At 42.0% G+C, this 19,074-nt stretch overlaps 1 protein-coding gene across 2 annotated transcripts in view; it reads right to left on the reverse strand.

Annotated features, from left to right (window-relative positions):
- DLGAP2 (DLG associated protein 2) overlaps positions 1 to 19,074 on the reverse strand; it is a 547,630-nt gene that overhangs the window by 37,323 nt on the left and 491,233 nt on the right. The gene's annotated exons all lie outside the window — the stretch shown is intronic.

Below are 19,074 nucleotides of genomic sequence, written 5' to 3' on the forward strand. Positions count from 1 at the left end.
ACTCTTCACTGATAGAGTGGGGATTTCAGAAAGTGACGGCAATATATTGAAACAAGAAATTCTTCGACAGACTCTTCCACTGAGGAGCAACACATTACATTTTTACATTTTAATGCTAATTTTAGGTTTACTGTTGAATATAGATTACTACCTGACAGTAATTTGACTACTTATACAGGAAAAAAATTATATATATCTCATATATATATCGATTAAAACCAAGATACAAATCTTAGTAAAGCAGTAAATTCTGTACATCTACATGTTTCCAAAATCCAAAGGCCCCACATTTCCTTTAAAATCAAGAGAGACAAAATACTTTGATTCACAGTGACATTTTATCCTTAATTCATAGTATATTTTAAATGCAGGGAATATATATTGAAGCGTACTGTTTTGAAAGAGAACCAGCAAAAGCGCAGATCTAAAAAAAATAGTACTAAAATGATGTAGAAAGAACAGGCTACATATCAGCAGGACAATGAACTAGATTCCACAGTATGAATCATGTTTGTTTCCTGTTTGATGCTAATCCCATTCCAAAGCAGAGTTTGACAAAGCATCAGGTGCATTCATTTAAGTGCATCTAGTGCTACAAAAGGCAGAATCCTGACCAGAAGAAATCTCTTGCCTTTTTGGCATTTCAGGGAACAAAAACAGACAAAACAAAGCAAAACAAAAACCCAGCTTGGAGAGCAGTAGAAAAGGGTGAACTAAATTACATGTTTATTTGGTGATTCTTATCATGTCATAAACAATCTGAATTTTAAAATGCAAACCCACCTGACTCAGAAGGGGCTACATTAACACCAGGGCCATTCTCTAGTTTGCACAGCATAGCTGTTTTGTTAGACAAGTGATTTGTTACTAAAATAAGCCAGTACAACTCCTAGGGTTGATCCAATGGTATTGATACAATCGTGTCTTATACCAGTATAACTTAGTCCCTTCCCATAGTGAAATAGCTTCACCCTCTTTATACTGATAACATTTTCCCACACTAGCAGAATCATACTACTTTAACTATACAAATATAGTGAGCAGTATAACTTGCATGTGTAGATAAGGCCTATTAAATCTACTTTTCTCTTTAATAAACAATTATGAATATCTTGATTTATAATTTGAATCGTCTATGAAAATTTCCCTTGTCTTAAAACAATGGAATACCTGTCTCATCAATTTCCCTTAAACCATCCTTACCTATGTACTCTAGGACTAAGTCTACATTTGCATTAATATTTCAGGAAGAAGGGGTCTTTTAAAGATGGGGTTTGTTTTCAAAAAAGCCCCATTTACACTGCTTTTTTGTTTTGAAAGAATCTCTTCTGAAAAGAGATTATGCAAGTGAAGCATGAGATATGTAAATCAGTGCTGCATCTGCATTTCTGATTTCCCTCATTTGCATTCCTCTTTTAAAAGAGGAATGCAAGTGTAGACATATCTTAGGACAATTATTCCTAAAGATTAGAATTATAGCAAGAACAGCTTTTTAAAAAAAGGGAAAATGAGAATGAAGAGACAGTCTTCCGAGTCTGAGAGATGATGCATTTTCTTAAAGCATTGTTGTGCTGCTCCACCATCAAACTTATGTCTTAGCAGATTTAAAAGTATTGGTTGAGAAGATGAAAAGAAAACAAAAAACACTTTTCAAATGCCAAGTGAGAATGCTACTTTTCAGATCAGACTTATCGCACAGCGATGGAGATTAACACAATATTTGGAAATTGTGATTGTGTCTGCAAAGCTTAAAGCGATGGCTCAAATTAATGATGCTGCTGGGAAGGGCAGAGGCAGACGAGCATGGTGCTGCAAAGCATTAGAAATAGGGCTACTGGGATGAAACTACGTGGGTGAAATCTAAATAAGGAAATTAACCTGGGACAGGTTATATGCACTATCATCTATTATTGTGTATTTCTTCAACTGTCTTCATCCCCAAAAACAGAGGGAACAATGCAGCACATGGTGAATGTGACAGTGAAACCTCGAGAGCATCCTAATACTCAGGCAATAGGTCCTATTTCTGCCTAACAAATGTAAATGTTGAACATGCTCAGCACTCCTCCACAGTTAGCTTAATTTCTCTCTAGCTTTTCTAAAGGTCCTCTCTTGGAAGAATTAATGTGGTTCTTGTTTGAATATTACTTTTTAAAATAAGATTTAGGAGTTACTAATATGAACTCAATATTGGTTTTGTCCTTCTGCTTTGTAGTTGACTGACAAATACACTTTATTACTTATATCTGCATTACGCTGGAAAGCATTTGCATTCTAAATTATCTCCCGCTTCACCCCCACCTATACAATGAAAGGGAGAAACCAGGAAAAACATAATAATGAAAAAAATCAAAGCAGATAAACAACCTTAACATATATTTATAGTGAGACATGACAGCAAAAATGTGTAGGGAATTTCCAGGCTGCAGACACAAAGCTCAGATAACTGGGCAAAGAAGTTAAAATCCATGACCATACAGCTGGTCAGACCAGACCTGAACAGTGTGTTCTGTAAGGGCTGCTTTAGTGCCAGAGAGAACTAGAAGCTTTGAGGCACTAAGAAACATTGTTAAAATCATGGCTGTGGTGGGAACGGGGCTGATCTATGCAGAAAGATTAAAGGGACAATCCCAGTGGTTTAATCACTCAAGTACTTCCAGCGAAGTCAATGGGTATTTGTATGAATTAGGTGAGCAGGACTCAGAATGAACTCATGCCAGAAGGGGCATGCTAATGAGTGAGAGCAAAAATTCAAATTAGGTGTGGATTTACATATCTCACACCTCATTTGCATACTCTCGCACGATCTTTCTTCCAGAAGAGCCTTTTCCAGAAGCAAAAACAGCCGTGTAGACTGGGTTCTCTTGGAAGAAAACCCTTCCTGAAAAAACCCTCAAATGTTTGAGCATAGAAGATGAGAGATATTCTAATAGGGGAAAAGAATCCTGGCGTAGGCAGAGGTGGCACTGGTGCCTTACATTAGCCCTCATCTTGATCTCCAATATTTACAGGTTGGCTTAAAACCCTAAGCCTGAAAGTTGGTAATCCTTCCAAATTTTTGACAGCATTACCTATTATGTCTCTGGATAGTCTTCTGTCCAAATCCTGTCAAGTTTCTGGCCTCTATGTTTCCCAGTGTCAATGAGTTCCAGTCTAATTGCATAGTGGGTGAAAAAAAATCTTTTTCTCAATTTTGAATTTATCATCTTTTAATTTCATTCAACTCCCCCTTGTTCTCGTGTTCAGAGATAAAGAGAACAGATCATCTCAATCTACCTGTGCTTTACCGTTCATTATTTTGTAAACTTGTATCATGCCCCCTAAAATAAGCAATCCCAGTTTTTTTCTCTCTCCTCACCTCTGTTTTTCCCCAAACCATTTTTAATTTTGGCTATGCCTACAGTAGCCCTCCCTCCCTTCAAAAGGGTGATGCAAAAGAGACACTTCAGGATATGCTAATGAGGTGATGCAATGAATATGCAGCACCTCATTAGCATAATGGTGACCATGGCACTTTGAAAGTGCCACTTTCAATCACACGCAGCTCATCTACATGAAGTCCTTTTTGAAAGGACCCTGCACACTTTGAAATCCTCTTTTTCCTACTTGGTTATAGGAAAAAGGGGACTTCAAAGCATGAGGGGGTCCTTTAAGGATCCCGTGTAGACAAGCCGCATGCAATCGAAAGCAGCACTTTCGAAGTGCTGCAGCCACAATTATGCTGATGAGGCACTACACTTTCATTACAATGCATCATTAGCATACCCCAAAGTGTCTCACTAGCATCTTCCTTTCAAAAGGTTGGGGGCTAGTGTAGACATAGCCTTTATGTTCTATTAGGTCTTAAATCCTACTGCATTTTGCCTTCAGTGGAACAATACATATATCCTGTGAGGAGGCTTGGAGCAGCCTCAGAATACATGGTGCCAATTGAGCATAAGCATGCCCAAAGTAGCTGGGAAATGCATTCACTGAGCTTTCATGTACAAGCTTATTTTCATCATACAACAGCATTGCTGAATAAGAGAGAAAAAGCTCAACCTACTGTGGAACTTGCAAAATTTGGTGGGAGTTTTTTATTTCCCTGTTCTGGGTGAATGACTTTGGTGTTTAATTGCTGGCCATTTTCAATACACTGTGCACAGTTTTGCGGCTGCACTCAAAGGCACACACACAAAGTAAAAATGAGAGATTGCTTCCACACTGACAATTGATCTGTAACATCTGCAGCAGCACTGAAGCACTCTGGCTACGTCTACACTACAGTGATCTGTTGACAGAAGTTACCCGTGACAGAAGTGGCCAGACTGCCTGGCCGCTCTCTCAACAGAATGACCAACTGGAAGCACAGCAGACTGGGCTGCCCAGTGACCTAGAAGCCCTGTCTGTCGACAGAGGGCCCCTTGGAGCATCCATATTACTTTTTTGTCAATAGATTCTGTCGACAAAAGCATTCTGCCTCATGGGGGGAGAGGCAGAAGGCTGTTGACAAAAGTGCTCTCTGAGTTTTGTCAACAAAACTCACTAGTGTAGATGTAGCTAAAGAGAAAACTGAGTTGGCAACAATAGTCAAGACATATTATGTGATTGTTTTAACCTGAACATGTAAAGGACATGGATGAAAGAGGTTGAAACTTGGCTTTCCTATACATATGTGGGTCACATCAAGAATTTTCTTTTTATGAACAGGAGAAACATTTCTTATGGAACAAAAATTTAAAACTTGTCTTCATTGGTTAGTTACTGATCATCGCAAGAAAACGAAATGGAGTGCACACATACATAAACAAAATCCCCCCTTATGCTAAATTATAGGGATGTCTTACAGGTTCCTTTGAATAACAGCTTGGACTGTTTATATACTTGCCCATCATTAATACAAACATACACAAGCCATTCTCTTATGTTTTCTTATTAGGAAATACATTTTTAGGTAAATTTATGTCAGGACAATAAAATGATTCTATGTTGATTCATGGTGGGTTAAATTAAAAGATGATATAAAGTTGGAGTAAATTGCTCAAAAGAAAGGAATTGGTATCACAAGGTGCATAAAACTGGCATTTTATGAGTAAGAAAAACAAAAGGAACATTCACTTTTTGTAGGTGCCACATTTAGTACAATTTAAGCAGTTACAACCCCCTCCAAGTCAATTCCTAATAGTTGATTTTGCTGCTTAGGCTACACTGTGGGGATAATGCTGGGAAAAGATTCACAAATCTTTTCCTGCTTTCCTGTTGGGAGGGGATTTTCTGAAATTTGGTCTCACTACATGGCAGCATATTTTGGAAAAAACCCCTCTGTAGAGCCATCTCTTCTTTATGAGCTTTACAGGGATGGCAACAGAATGCTGCTGAGGCAGCAGACCTCTTCTGGGAGACCGCTGATCTCCTGGAAAAAGTCTGCTATCTGGACATAGCATTATTGTGCAAGTTAAATGTGGTTTGCATGCCCACTCAATACAAAACTGACACACTGTGTCATTGCTTATCGTATCATCTATAGTATACATAACTCTTTATGCTACTGGGTTTAGCCCCAAAATGGCCATGAATGATACATGTTCTGAACTATATTTAACTCTCAATAGTATTCACATTATGATATTTCTTATGAAGTATAATTAGAAATCAGTATGCCAAGTACAGACACATTGTATAGAAGACAATCTCTGCCCCAGAGAGCTTAGAGCTTAGGCGTCAGATGGGACACAGTTGGTGTAATCTAAAGTAATTCTACTGATTTCTCTCTTCAATGAAAGGCACTTCCAGGTGTAACTGATATAACTCAGAGCAGATTTTTCCCCTTACACCTAGCTGCATTTGGCTGAATTTTCTAAGTGTTGTACAAACAGTTGTAGAAATAATAAAGTTACTCAGTCTAACCAATTTTTTTCAGTGCAAATACATTTTGTACTAGATATGAAATGCTCTTCAGACTGAGGTTATTCCACAAAAAGTAGGCCTAGGAAGTGGATCAGGAGATTTAAAGACCAAAGGCAGAAGGTGAGACTTGGTATTCTGTATCAGACATTAAATTTCATGAGGTCACTTTCCAGGTGCATTCAGGAGTTCTAATTCAGCCACATAACAAAAAACCAGTCCCACAGCACTTTAAAAACTAACAGAATGATTTATTGGGTGAGGAGCTTTCGTGGGACAGACCCGCTTGTTCTGATCTGGAAATTCTGATAAAAGTAAACTGACACAATGAGAATTTAACAGAAAGAGATCAAAAATTGAATGAAAACTGATGAATCAGCTACATTGGACACATGGAGGGGTGATGAAGGGAGGGGGAAAAGGGAGAAGAAAATTACTTACTGCAAGTGTCTAATAACTTAAGGAAGTTGCCTGAGGGTTTTCAGATCTCCGGACCCGCCAGATTTCCAGATCTGAAGAAGTCGGTCTATCCCACAAAAGCTCATCACCTAAGTACTACAGGACTGCTGGGTTGTTTTGTGAAGATACAGACTCACACAGGTAGCACACTTTGACTAATTCAGCCATAGTTGTCATGCTTTTGCAAGATGTGACCACCGTTTTTTTCTTATGAATCAATAAAACCATTAAACATAACTGAAGAGGAAAATGCCATTATCCAGGCTGACAAGTATCAGAGCGGTAGCCGTGTTAGTCTATATCTTCAAAACCAACTAGAAGTCCTGTGGCACTTTATATACTAACAGATTTGTTGGAGCATAAGCTTTCATGGGCAAAGACCCATTTCACCAGATACAGGTGTCACAGACAGACAAAGATAAAGGCTGAAAGAGATATGAATTTACAAACGTATACTAGCATTAAAAGGAATATTTTCCCCTTGCTACACACGGGAAAAGATAGGAAAGCACACAAGATTACCAAAGTAACATGCTTCATTCATAATGGACATAGTTACTATGTTAGAAGCACAGGTCTCTACTGGAGATAGTGCAGAGGCACACTCCCTCAGTAGGTTCTCCAGGGGACATCTTGCTTCAGGAAGATACAACGTGCCCCAGTGTTTCAAAGGAGCAAGACCACTGAGCTGCTGCTGCTGCAGGTGCTTGTTCTCTTGGCTACTGCAGAAGGAAGGTGAGGCTAGCGCTACCTTGGCACTTCCTTGCTCCACCAGGGTGCAAAAACTCCTTGTGCCAGCCAGTTTAAGGGTGTGACAAAATGTGGACCCAAATGTACAGAATCATAAATTCATTATGTGATCTTCCGATCATTACGAGACTTCTTATAATCAAATGTATTTATATCGCTGAAATTGGCCACCTGCCAAATGCCTTGCTCTGTTAGAAATGCTTTCACACGCAGCAGGACAATGGAACTTTTTTTAAAGTACTTGCTGTTGCAAATATATATATATATATATATATATATATAAAATTTGAAACGAAGAAAAATGAACATTAAAGGACCATTGACTGCAAAGCACAATGGAAGCTTTTGAGTTATGATATCTTGAGCACTTAAATGATTTTATTTGCTGATCTAAGGATGACCCCTCTGAGGAATTTCCTAGAAGTCCATGTTCCATTTGAAGTATAAAAGTCCTTTCTTTAAACAGAGTGTGTCTGAAGCTTGTTGTTTATATTTAATAAGCATGTTGCCAATCAATTCCACAATTTGGTTTTCCATGATTATGGAAAACTACTTTCAGAGATCATGATAGCATCACATAGATTCATTGCAATTTTACATAGACAACATTTTTCTGGCAGTTTTATAAGGGCTAGTAGTAGAATGCAATCTAGCCAGAGGTTTCTTTCCTTCCCTTTATTATGAATACTTTTCTGTGCTCAATAATAAAGAGATGATTTAGAAATATTTATATATAAGGCATATAGTGCAATTGTCTCTTTAAACAAAATGGATCAACTGAAGGAATAGGCAAAAGTTAACATAAATTAACATAAAAGTTAACACAACTTCCTGGGGCTAGCCGTATTGACTAGTAGTACTGTAATGTCCATAACTGACGTTTTCAGTCTTGAGCTTAGTCTCTCTCTTCCATGCAGAAGGATTATGTGTTCAGTATGTACCACAAAGAAAAATACCTCACCTTGCTGTGACCCTCCCCGCTACCTGACATTGATTAGTAGGGAAGGGCTCCACAAGGAAAGGACATCACCACTAAAAGGACAGCCACAGGCAACCTGGAGGATCCTGAAATATCTCAAACAAAACAATATTTCAGCGTGTAGGACTTTTTCATGATCTGAATAAAGGGAAATACATTTTGCACTTCTCTCCAGATGACTGCTACAGTGCCCATTCATTGCCACCCAATTTAATTAATGCATGAAATTATTTAAAATCAAGCTTATCAGATAGCAAAAGGTACATTAAAGTCATTCAAGTTGGGCCAAAAGAAAGTTAAATTGTAGGGAAAACTGTAATTTATGAATGCTATTTAAGACACAAGACAGGAGAATATACACCATTTGGGCCTTGTGAAATAAATTGTATTCAGGGACTTATTAACTCCAGCTTTAGGGGGCTGCAGCCTAGTGCCTTGGGCTAGTGGGAGACCTTCAGGCCTGCAGGCTGGACTCTTTTTATTCAGTCCAGGACAAATCTCTGTGCTGCAGGCTGGACACTGGTCCCTGAGCCTCAGTGCCTCCCCTGTGTGCCTGCAGCTGCAAGCACTGGCACCTAGATGAGGGGCATTCAGGGAATCTTTGCATACTGCCCTGTCCCCAAGACTGACTATGCAGCTCCCATTGGCTGAGAACCATGATCTCTGGGAGCTACAGGGGAGGCTCTTGAAGGCATGGGCTGCATGCACCAATCAGAGCAGCCTAAACACTCTGCCTAAGAGCCGGACATGCAGGCCACCTCGGGAGCAGAGCAGCAGAAAGCCCCAGTGTGCCACGGAGGAAGAGCCAGTCAGGGTAAGTACCTCCCAGCTAGACCCTACACCCTGCACTTCCTCCTGGACCTCAATCCCCTGCCCCAGGCAAGAGCTCCCTCCTGCACTTAAACTCCAAAATTCCCTCCTAGACCCTGCACTCTCACCTGAACTCCAAACCTCTGTCCCATTCCTGGCCCCTGTCCTAACCCGAGTCCCACTCCCTCCCTTCAGATTCACAAACTCACAGGGACCCCACAACATCTAATAGCCCTGCCTACAGGAGAGTTAATTCTGCCGCAACTGCTTGTGTGCAAGTGAATGCAAAATGCAACCAAATCAGAATGGTAGTGTTTCAGAGTCACTTTGTATTTATATTGGACAAGGGTAAGTGACTACACAAAATGGTGGCAAATTAGGATCCCAGATTATATCCTTGTTCTCTACTGACTCTTCCACCTTCCTTGTGTGTTGTTTGGTCCCTCAGCCATTTCCTGCGAGAGAGCCTACTTCTGCATTTTGCTCTTTTCATCCTCATCCTAGGATCAGAGTGCCCCAGAATCCAGAACTCTTCCCTTTCTAAAGACTTCTGGGCATTTTACTTCAAGGACAGAATTGGATATTGTACACTCACAATCAAATTCTTTGGAAAAACAAATTCTATTGGAAATTAAAGAAATATATTTTGAACAAAATTATTTTTTTTAATATAGCGTTTTACTTTTCTCCAAAACTAATCAGATTGGCTAGCTGTGTATGTCTACACAGCACAGATAATTCAAAATAACAACCATTATTTTGAAATAACTTTGTGAGCATCTACACAACACAATTATTTTTTAAATAAATTTGAAACAGCAGACAGCTTATTTCGAATTCGATAAACCTCACTGTATGAGGAATAGCACGTATTCCAAAATAGGAAGAGATATTTCGGAAATAGATTGAGAATAGGGGCTGGGTAGACAGGGAATAGGGGCTGTTTTGAAATCAGCTATTCTGGCATAGTTTATTTCTGGTCCCTGAGAGCCCCCACAGCTAATGTTGAGGGTGGCCAGGCCCCACCCCACACAGTGCGCAGTCAGGACCATGGTCAGAGAGTCCCCTGGCAGGCAGAGGAGGACTCAGTCAGCCACCGCCAGGCTTAGGTGGCTGAGCGGCACCTGCAGCTTGGAGAGGCCAACCTGGACTAGCGGACAGTGGCATAGGAGAGGTTTCTGACCACCCTGGAGGGCATTGGCACCATGCTCCAGGTGCAAGCGCCCAGTGTGGCCTGCCTCTTGGCCCCCCCGGTGATCTCCCTGCAGAGCCTGCTGCCACCCCCCTGTGGAGCCTGCTGCTGCCCCTCCCCCCCACAGAGCTCCACTGGCAGCTTTATCTACTGGTGCTCCCTGCCCCCTCCCTGCCTCACTGGGGACCCCGCACTCAGGGGGTCAGGGGATTCCGGGGCTGACAGGGCTTGCAGCCCACCACCCCGGCCTGCCCCCGACCTGCCTGCCCCCTGCCCACCTGGCTCCTGCAGCCAGGGGTTCCTCTCCCCCAGGCCTCCCCACCCTCCCGTGGGGGCACATGACCCAGAGCTGACTTACCTCCTTGAGTACAGCCCCAGTGGTAACCTTGCCCACCCCGAACTGTTGTCCCATGGAGCAGTGGGAGTCCGGGGTGGCCAATTTCCAGATGGTGATCAAGATCTCCTTCTCCAGGGTGTGCGCTGGCCACAGGTAGGTGTCCTGGTGCCGGAGTGTGGTGGCGAGCCAGTGAGAGATGCCGTTGAACATCTGCCTCGACATGCAGAAGGCTCCACAGCCACCATTCGTCATTCCACTCCTCCAGCACCAGGTGCTCCCATCAGTCGGTGCTGCTGGGGTGGCTCCAGAGGCTCTGGGGTACCTAAGGGTGGGGAAGTCCCATGGTGTCCTGGGTATGGGGCCCCACGGGGGCTGCTCAGCCACCTAAGTAGATGTGCGGAGGCTGTGGCAACAGTGCAGAGCACTGACAGCAGGGTCTCCATGATAAGCGTGTCCTCCTGCAGGACCTGCTTGTAGGGTGAAAATTCCTGAGGCAGGCAATGGTTTGTGCTAAAGACCCCCCATTCAATTCCTAAAGTCTGGAGCAGGCCTATAAGCCTATATTACAGAAACCCAGTTAACACGACTGGAGAGATACCTCGCAGGGCCCCCCCTCCTTCATTTCACTCATAAGACCCAAGGAAGGTCATCCCAGCTCAGGCAGGACCTTGGGGTCTGAAGGGAGGGATAGTTGCCTCAGCAACCACATTCCAAAGAGAGGCCCTGCACGTGAGAACCGAGTTACGGTATTTTCTCCTCCACCATCCCAGGCTCATACTCAAAGCAAATATATTATTGCTTTATGCTGTTAATGGCTTTTGCTTCAATCCTCTAGATAAGCACCCTTGAATGTGCCAGTGTGGAGGCACCATCATTACCCTTGTAGACACATCATCCATCCTATCTGACATAAATATGTTCCTGTCTATCTGTTTTGTTTGACAACTTGTTAGGGAAAACACCTGTATGAGAGATAAAATGTTCTATAAGAAATGGGCAGGGATACTCTGTAACCTTTTTAGCTTATTGGCTTATTGTGCTTATGTCGTCTTGCTTCTAGGGCCTATCCAGGCTTAGGTAACACTCATGCCATAGTTTTCCCCTCACTCATCAATAATCTATATAATTGATTGTAACCCGTTCTCTGATGGTGATCACTGAGCCTAAGGCGTGAGTTGACACCCCACCAGCTGTGTGTAATAAACCCTCCTGCTTGCTTCATATACTGTGTCCAGACTTTGTTCCAACATGCTGCTGTGCCTCCATGCTGGAGCACGTGTGGGCTCTGCCAGGCTGGATACAGCTGGGTAGCACTCAGCTTGTGGAGGGAAGGGCCCTTTAAGGGAGCGGCTAGCTGCAGCCCTGGAAGGACTTGTTGGCCATGGAACCCGGTCAAGTGTTTTGGTGGCGCTGTTAAATTACAAAGAATTCTATCGTGCCTTTGAGGCACTGGCCCTATTTGTGGGGCACTACATACATGTTTCATCTCAGGGCATGTCTACATGCAATCAGAGGTGCCTGTATGCCATGTGTAGATGTATGCAAGCTAGCTTTCCTCTAGAGAACACAAATGTCAGTATCAGTCAATGCACAGAAGCATGGAGTTCTGTAAATACCCAGCATGCTATGGGCTTATACAGTGCAATGTTCATGGTACTTGTACTACCTAGAATAAAGGTAGTTTGGTTGTGATGCAGTTATATCCCCCTCAATTGCAGTGTAGACAAACCCACAATGGCAGCTCATTTGGAATTCTCTGGGACTTCGTCTACACTGCAGCCCTATTTTGAAATTAGCTGTTCTGGAATAGCTATTTCCAGCTAGGGCTGCTACACACAAATATGCATTTTGAAATAGCACTCATTTGTTTCAGGAAGAACGGTTCTTTTGAAAATGTTTTTTTTTTCCCTGAAGGAACCCTGTCTATATGGCTCGCTTTGTTTCCAGAAAAGCCACATCCAGAAACGTGATCACATGAGATTATTCAAATGAGGTGTGAGATTTATAAACCAGCACTTCATTTGCATTTTTGCTCTTGTTTATTTGCATTCCCCTTCTGGAAGAGAAGTGCTGTGTAGACATGGCCACAGGGAATAGCTATCTTGCACCTTAACAGCACCTATTTTGAAATAGGCACTATTCCTCTTGCAATGAGGTTTACCTATTTTGAAATAATGCATCTGCTACTTCAAATTTATTTCAAAATAGCATGCACATAGTGTAGGTGACAGCAAAGTTATTTTGGAATGACAGCTCTTATTTCAAAATAACTTGGTTGTTTGGCTGTAGCCTGACACATACCACTGCACTGTGTATTCCTCTCTACAGTCTGCCAGCTTTGCTTGTCCAGGGCAAGTGCTGCTGGCTGTGAATGCCTTGCACATGGAAGAGAGAAGACAGTTCCATAATCTCTCTTCCCTGGTACAGCCGCACCACAAACAGTAATGGTCTGGCCAAAAAGTCTTGTCTGAAGTTCTGCTGTATAGAAATGTTAACAGGTGAGTCCAAATCATGTAGATTTCTGTAGTTTTGAATTGGCTGGTGAAATATTAACATGGGGCCACATCCTCAGTTGGTGTAAATTAGTGTAGCTCCAGTGAAATCACCAAGATGGAAGTCAATAAAGCTAGGCCATTTTTTACCAGTTGAAGATTTGGCATACTATCATTATCACTGTGTACAGTACAGATGGGCCTACTGTTTATCTATTTACCTATCTAGCTACAAAAGTTTTCTGAAAGACCCGGTCACTGAATCACTCTTGCTGGACAAATCTTACACAAAATGGTACTTTAAATACAGCTTGTGATGCAGCTATCCATGCTTGACATCTCAGCACTGATCTGAAACATAAAGCCAGTTGAAACAATACATAAGCTTTACTGTTCCTACAGTACTTAAGATCAATTACAAGCCATTAGGCATGATGTAGAAATGACTATGCAGAAGGTCAGACTAGTCGATCTCAATATACCCTTCTAACTGTGAAATCTATACATCGACAACAAAAGAAATAATTACACTGGGAAATGTGACCACTAAGTTTGGAAAATGCTGAAGTCAAAGAGTAACATTTTAACAGACAGCAATCTCCTAATTAGAACTTGAAGAAGAACAGTATACAAGGAATAACAATAATCAAGTCAGCGTGTAAATCATTGCTGCCATATTGGAAGCATCTAGCTCTGAAGGCAGACCAATCTACATAGATGGTAAGATCTATTTTGACAGTGTAATTAATGTTAGTCTCAGAACAGAAACGTAAATCAAGCAAGACATCAAGGTCACACGTTGTAAGCATGTATTGAAGTTAAAAGCGAGATGTGGGCAACACTAATGTTGTGAGATCATTGATGGACTAGTTACAAAGGGTTCTATTTTAGATCAGTTAATTAGCAAGAAATTATAGTCTATCCAGAATCCTGTAGACAGCAAAATAGTGTTGACAGATGTTTCACTCTTCCAGACAATTTCTTTGTTCTTCTAAAATATTTAAATTGCATCACAAAATATTATCTTCATTTTTCAGCAGCAAAAAGGAGATAGGAAAATGTGAATTTCATAATGCGATATCTTAAAAATATATTACAGATATTGGAAATATGTTCCTTATCTTGCCAAAGGGAATCAGGGAGAAAAAAGGAACTATGGGACACTTCTGGTCTTATTAAAATCAATGGGAATTTTGCAACCAGCTTTAAGTGAAGTAGGATCCATCCTCCTATTAGTGTCTGAGAGGTAGCCGTGTTAGTCAGTATCTTCGAGAACAACAAGAAGTCCTGTGGCACCTTATAGACTAACTGATATTTTGGAGCATAAGCTTTTGTGGGCAAAGACCCGCTTCATCAGATGCATCTGACGAAGTGCGTCTTTGCCCTCCTATAGTGTAATTCATGGTTGCTCAACCCCTTTCTCATCAAAGGTGGAGTCATGAAAGCCAGTCAGAGGAGTTATGGGCTATTGAATATATTATTACAATATAAAACCAAGAAAACCTTGCTACCCCCTACTTCCTACCCACCTTTACCCTTCCAGGTCAAATATTCTGTCAACCCCTCAGAACACACACATACATACACACTACATTATATGGGGTTATCATTAGGATTGTTGATACACTTTTACTATTACTTTTATAAGTGGCTGTGAAAATGTTTGAATTCCAATAAGGAATCACCAACCTGAAAAAGCTGAGAAACACTAGTATAATCATTAACCTTAAAAGAAGTATCATGCAATGAAATGGTTTTAATGGTGCAAGATAAATGTTCTCCTAAATTACTGATAATTATAAATCAGGTCACCAACTTTAATAATAAAAATAATAAAATGATCTTTGTTAGATGAAGCTTTTCATCTTAAATAGCTCTACACACACCAGTTAACTCTCCCCACACTCTTGTGAGGTGGATAATTTTATACTGTATGTGCTGCAGGGAAACCAATTTATCCAGCGTTAGGGAAGGAGTTACCATCAGAGCCAAAAATAGAGTTCAAAGAGTTCTTCTTGGCCTCCAGACCTGTGTCCAGACCAAGCTAACTCCTTCATACACAGCACACCACCAGCTTTAGGTTTTGTACACCTGCAGTAGAATCCTGGCCCTACTGAAGTCAATGGAAATTTAGCCAGTGGACCTACTTTCATCCTTATGGCTAAGCTGTTTTCAAAGAAACAATGAAAATAGTGAAAAAATACACTCTTTTGGTGTTGATTGGTGAGCTATTGCAAACAGGGATTTACTTCTATATGGCTGTGCCTACATTACCACCTTCCTTCAAAGGAAGGATGGTAATGAGGCTGTTCGGAGTTTACTAATGATGTGCTGCCCTGCACAGGCAGCACTACATTAAGCCAATTCCCTCCCGTGGCAACTCCAAAGTTTTAAACTTTGAAGTACTGGCAAGTGTCTAGCTGTGGCTCACGCACCGGTACTTCGAAGTGCCGGGGCATCTTCAAAGTCCCCTTACCCCTCAAAACTTTGCTCATCCAAAATTTCGAGGAGTAAGGTCCAAAATTTCGAGGAGTAAGGAGACTTTGAAGATGCCCTGGCACTTTGAAGTACTGGTGGGTGCGCCGCGGCTAGATGCGTGCTGGTACTTCAAAGTTTAAACTTTGGAGTTCCTGCGGGTGGTAATTTGCTTAATGAAGTGTATGTATTCATTAGTAAACTCCAAACAGCCTCATTACCATCCTTCCTTCGAAGGAAGGTGGTAATGTAGACACAGCCTGGCTACGTCTACACTAGCCCCAAACTTCGAAATGGCCATGCAAATGGCCATTCTGAAGTTTACTAGTGAAGTGCTGAAATGCATATTCAGCGCTTCATTAGTATGTGGGCGGCCGCGGCGCTTTGAAATTGACACAGCTCGCTGCCACGCGGCTCGTCCCGACGGGGCTCCTTTTCGAAAGGACCCCGTCTACTTCGAAGTCCCCTTATTCCCATCTGCTCATGGGAATAAGGGGACTTCAAAGTAGGTGGGGTCCTTTCGAAAAGGAGCCCCGTTGGGATGAGCCACGCAGTGGCGAGGCACGTCAATTTCGAAGCACCGCGGCCGCCCACATGCTAATGAAGTGCTGAATATGCATTTCAGTGCTTCATTCATAAACTTCGAAATGTCCATTTGCGTGGCCATTTCGAAGTTTGGGGCTAGTGTAGACACAGCCCCTATGTGACATAAAGCCATGGGTCACTATGTGAGCATGTTTGTTACTTACAGAGAGAAGGAAGCTTTGAAGCCTTTCCAGGCTATCCTGTGAGCTGTTGCACTGCTTAGACTCACAGTCCAATCCCTGACGTCCCCTTTCCAGCTCTACTCACTTCTTGCATAACCCCTGCTTAGGAGCTTAAGGCAGGACTCAGGAAGCAGCCATACACTAAAATTCCATAGTGCTTTAGCTCAGAATACCCCACTCCCCACCATAGCTAGACACAAAAGTTTTTGGACCCCCTACCACATTCTAACCCTCCTGTACAAAATTATGGGCCCAGAGCAGAAGAGCATCTCAACACTTGTCTTATTAATAACTTTATATAACTGGGTCCAGATCATCAGTGACTGGAAAGAGGCACAAGTCCCATGGACTTCAATGCAGCTGTCTACACTAGCTGAATATCTGGGCCCAAATATATACAATTTTGTATGTGAACTGGCAGGAGACTCTCGACAAAATAAACAGACTTTATGCCACAGTGATAAACCTTTTTATGTCAACTCAGCCTTCAGTAACAGAAAGGGAGCCGTGCTAATCTATAGACTATCAAAACAAAAAAACAGTCAAGTAGCACTTTAAAGACTAACAAAATAATTTATTAGGTGAGCTTTTGTGGGACAAACCCACTTCTTCAGACCATAGCCAGACCAGAACAGACTCAATATTTAAGGAACAGAGAACCAAAAATAGCAATCAAGGTTGACAAATCCGAAAAAAAAATTATCAAGGTGAGCAAATCAGAGAATAGAGGGGCAGAACGGGGTCGGGGAGTCAAGAATTAGATTAAGCCAAGTACGGAAAAGAGCCCCTATAATGACCCAGAAAATTCCCATCCTGGTTCAAACCATGTGTTAATGTGTCAAATTTGAATATAAAAGAGAGTTCAGAGTCTCTCTTTCTAGGCCGTTGTGAAAATTCCTCTTTGGTAAGACACAAACTTTTAAGTCATTAAAAGAATGTCCCACTCCATTAAAATGCTGGCTGACAGGTTTGTGGATCAGGAGTGTTTCTATGTCTGTTTTGTGCCCATTAACTCTGTGTCTATACATGCCCCTTCCTTTAGAAAGGGGCATTTTAATGAGCGGGTTTGAAAGAAGCTAATGATGGCTGCGGTGATTCGAAAGTGCGGCTCTTTGAATCGCGCACCGCCCATGGAGATGGGACCTTCTGAAAGGACCCTCCCCCAGTTTTCAAAAGCCCTTCTTCCTATCTGGCTATCGGAAGAAGGGCTTTCGAAAACTGGGGGGGGGTCCTTTCAGAAGGTCCAGTCTCCACAGGCAGCGCATGATTCGAAAAGCCGCACTTTCGAATAGCTGCCGTTATGCTAATGAGGCACTGCATATTCATCGCAGTGCCTCATTAGCATCTTTTGAACCTGCTCAGTAACACACCCCTTTCGAAAGGAAGGGGCACATGTAGACCCAGCCTAACTCTTTGTCTAAGAGAGTTTGAAGTCTGTCCAATATACAAAGCATCTGGGCATTGTTGGCACATGACGGAATATATGATGTTAGCTGAGGAACATGAGAATGTGCCCGTGATTCTGTGAATAACCTGGTTAGGTCCAGTGATGATATCTCCAGAATAGATATGTGGACAAAGCTGGCGGCGGGCTTTGTTGCAAGGAAAAGTTCCAGGACTGGTGTTCTTGTGGTATAGACTGTGGTTGTGGGTGAGAATCCTCATAAGGTTGGGAGGTTGTCTGCAGGAGAGAACAGGCCTGTCACCTAGGGCCTTCTGAGAAGCCTGCAGCTTTCCGTGTGCATATATTTCTGTAAAAAACAAGGCAGGGTACCTGCAGGGATTAAGCGAGGACCCCCTAAGAGTTTTTTTGTCAGTGCTGGTGGAACCTGAGGGGTGTAATAGCTGGAGGAAGGTTCCTGAATACTTTGTAAGGTGTGTAAAAGGAACACAACTGGTGAAGACACAGTGGGCCTTCCCTAGTTGTATAGCATCTACCTAGGACAGAATGATCTGGTAATATATAAATAAATATTTCCAAAAGTTGGAATTTAAACATGCTAATGCTACTCATTAGCAAACTAACAGATTTCAAAGACCCTAGCAGTGAAGTTCCTTTGCATGATTTTATTTTTAGAATAATAGAATATAAAACTGGAAGGGACTGATGAGGCCATCTAGTTCATTCCCTGACATTCCTGTCATGAACAAATAGTATCTAGACTTTCCTTGACAGGTGTTTGTCTAATCTGTTCTTTAAAATCTCCAATGATGGCAATTTATTCTAGTGCTTTAACACGTGTCAGGAAGTTTTTCCTAACGTTCAGTCGAAACTACCCTTCCTGCAATTTAAGCTCATTGCTTCTTGCCCTATAATCATAAGTTTAAGAGAACAATTTTTCTCCCTCTGCCTTGCAACAACCTTTTATGTACTTTGAACATATCCAATCTCACTGTTCTCGTCTCCTGATTAAGCAAGCCCATTTTTTCCAATCTTCACTCATAGGTCATATTTGATAGCCTATTAATAATTTTGTTCATAGAATCATAGACTCCTAGGGCTGGAAGGGGCCTTATGAGGTCATCTAGTTCAGTCCCCTGCTTAAAGCAGGATCAACCCTAACTAAATCATCCCAGTGAGGACTTTGTCAAGCCAGGACTTAAAAACCTTAAGGGATGGAGATTCCACCACCTCTCTAGCTAAAGCATTCCAGTGCTTCACTACCCTTCTGGTGAAACAGTGTTTCCTAATACCCAGTCTACACCTCTCACTCTGTAACTTCAGATTATTGCTCCTTGTTCAGATATCCATCAGTAAGGAGAACAGTCTCTCTCCACCCTCTTTAGAGCCCCCCTTCAGGAAGTTGAAGGCTGCTATAAAATCACCACTCACTCTTCTCTTCTGCAAACTAAATAACCCCAATGCCCTCAGCTTCTCCTCATAGGACATGTGCTCCAGCCCCCTAATCATTTTTGTTGCCCTTCACTGA

The sequence above is a fragment of the Carettochelys insculpta genome, chromosome 3 (genome assembly GCF_033958435.1).
Source record: "Carettochelys insculpta isolate YL-2023 chromosome 3, ASM3395843v1, whole genome shotgun sequence".
Lineage (NCBI taxonomy): Eukaryota > Metazoa > Chordata > Testudines > Carettochelyidae > Carettochelys > Carettochelys insculpta.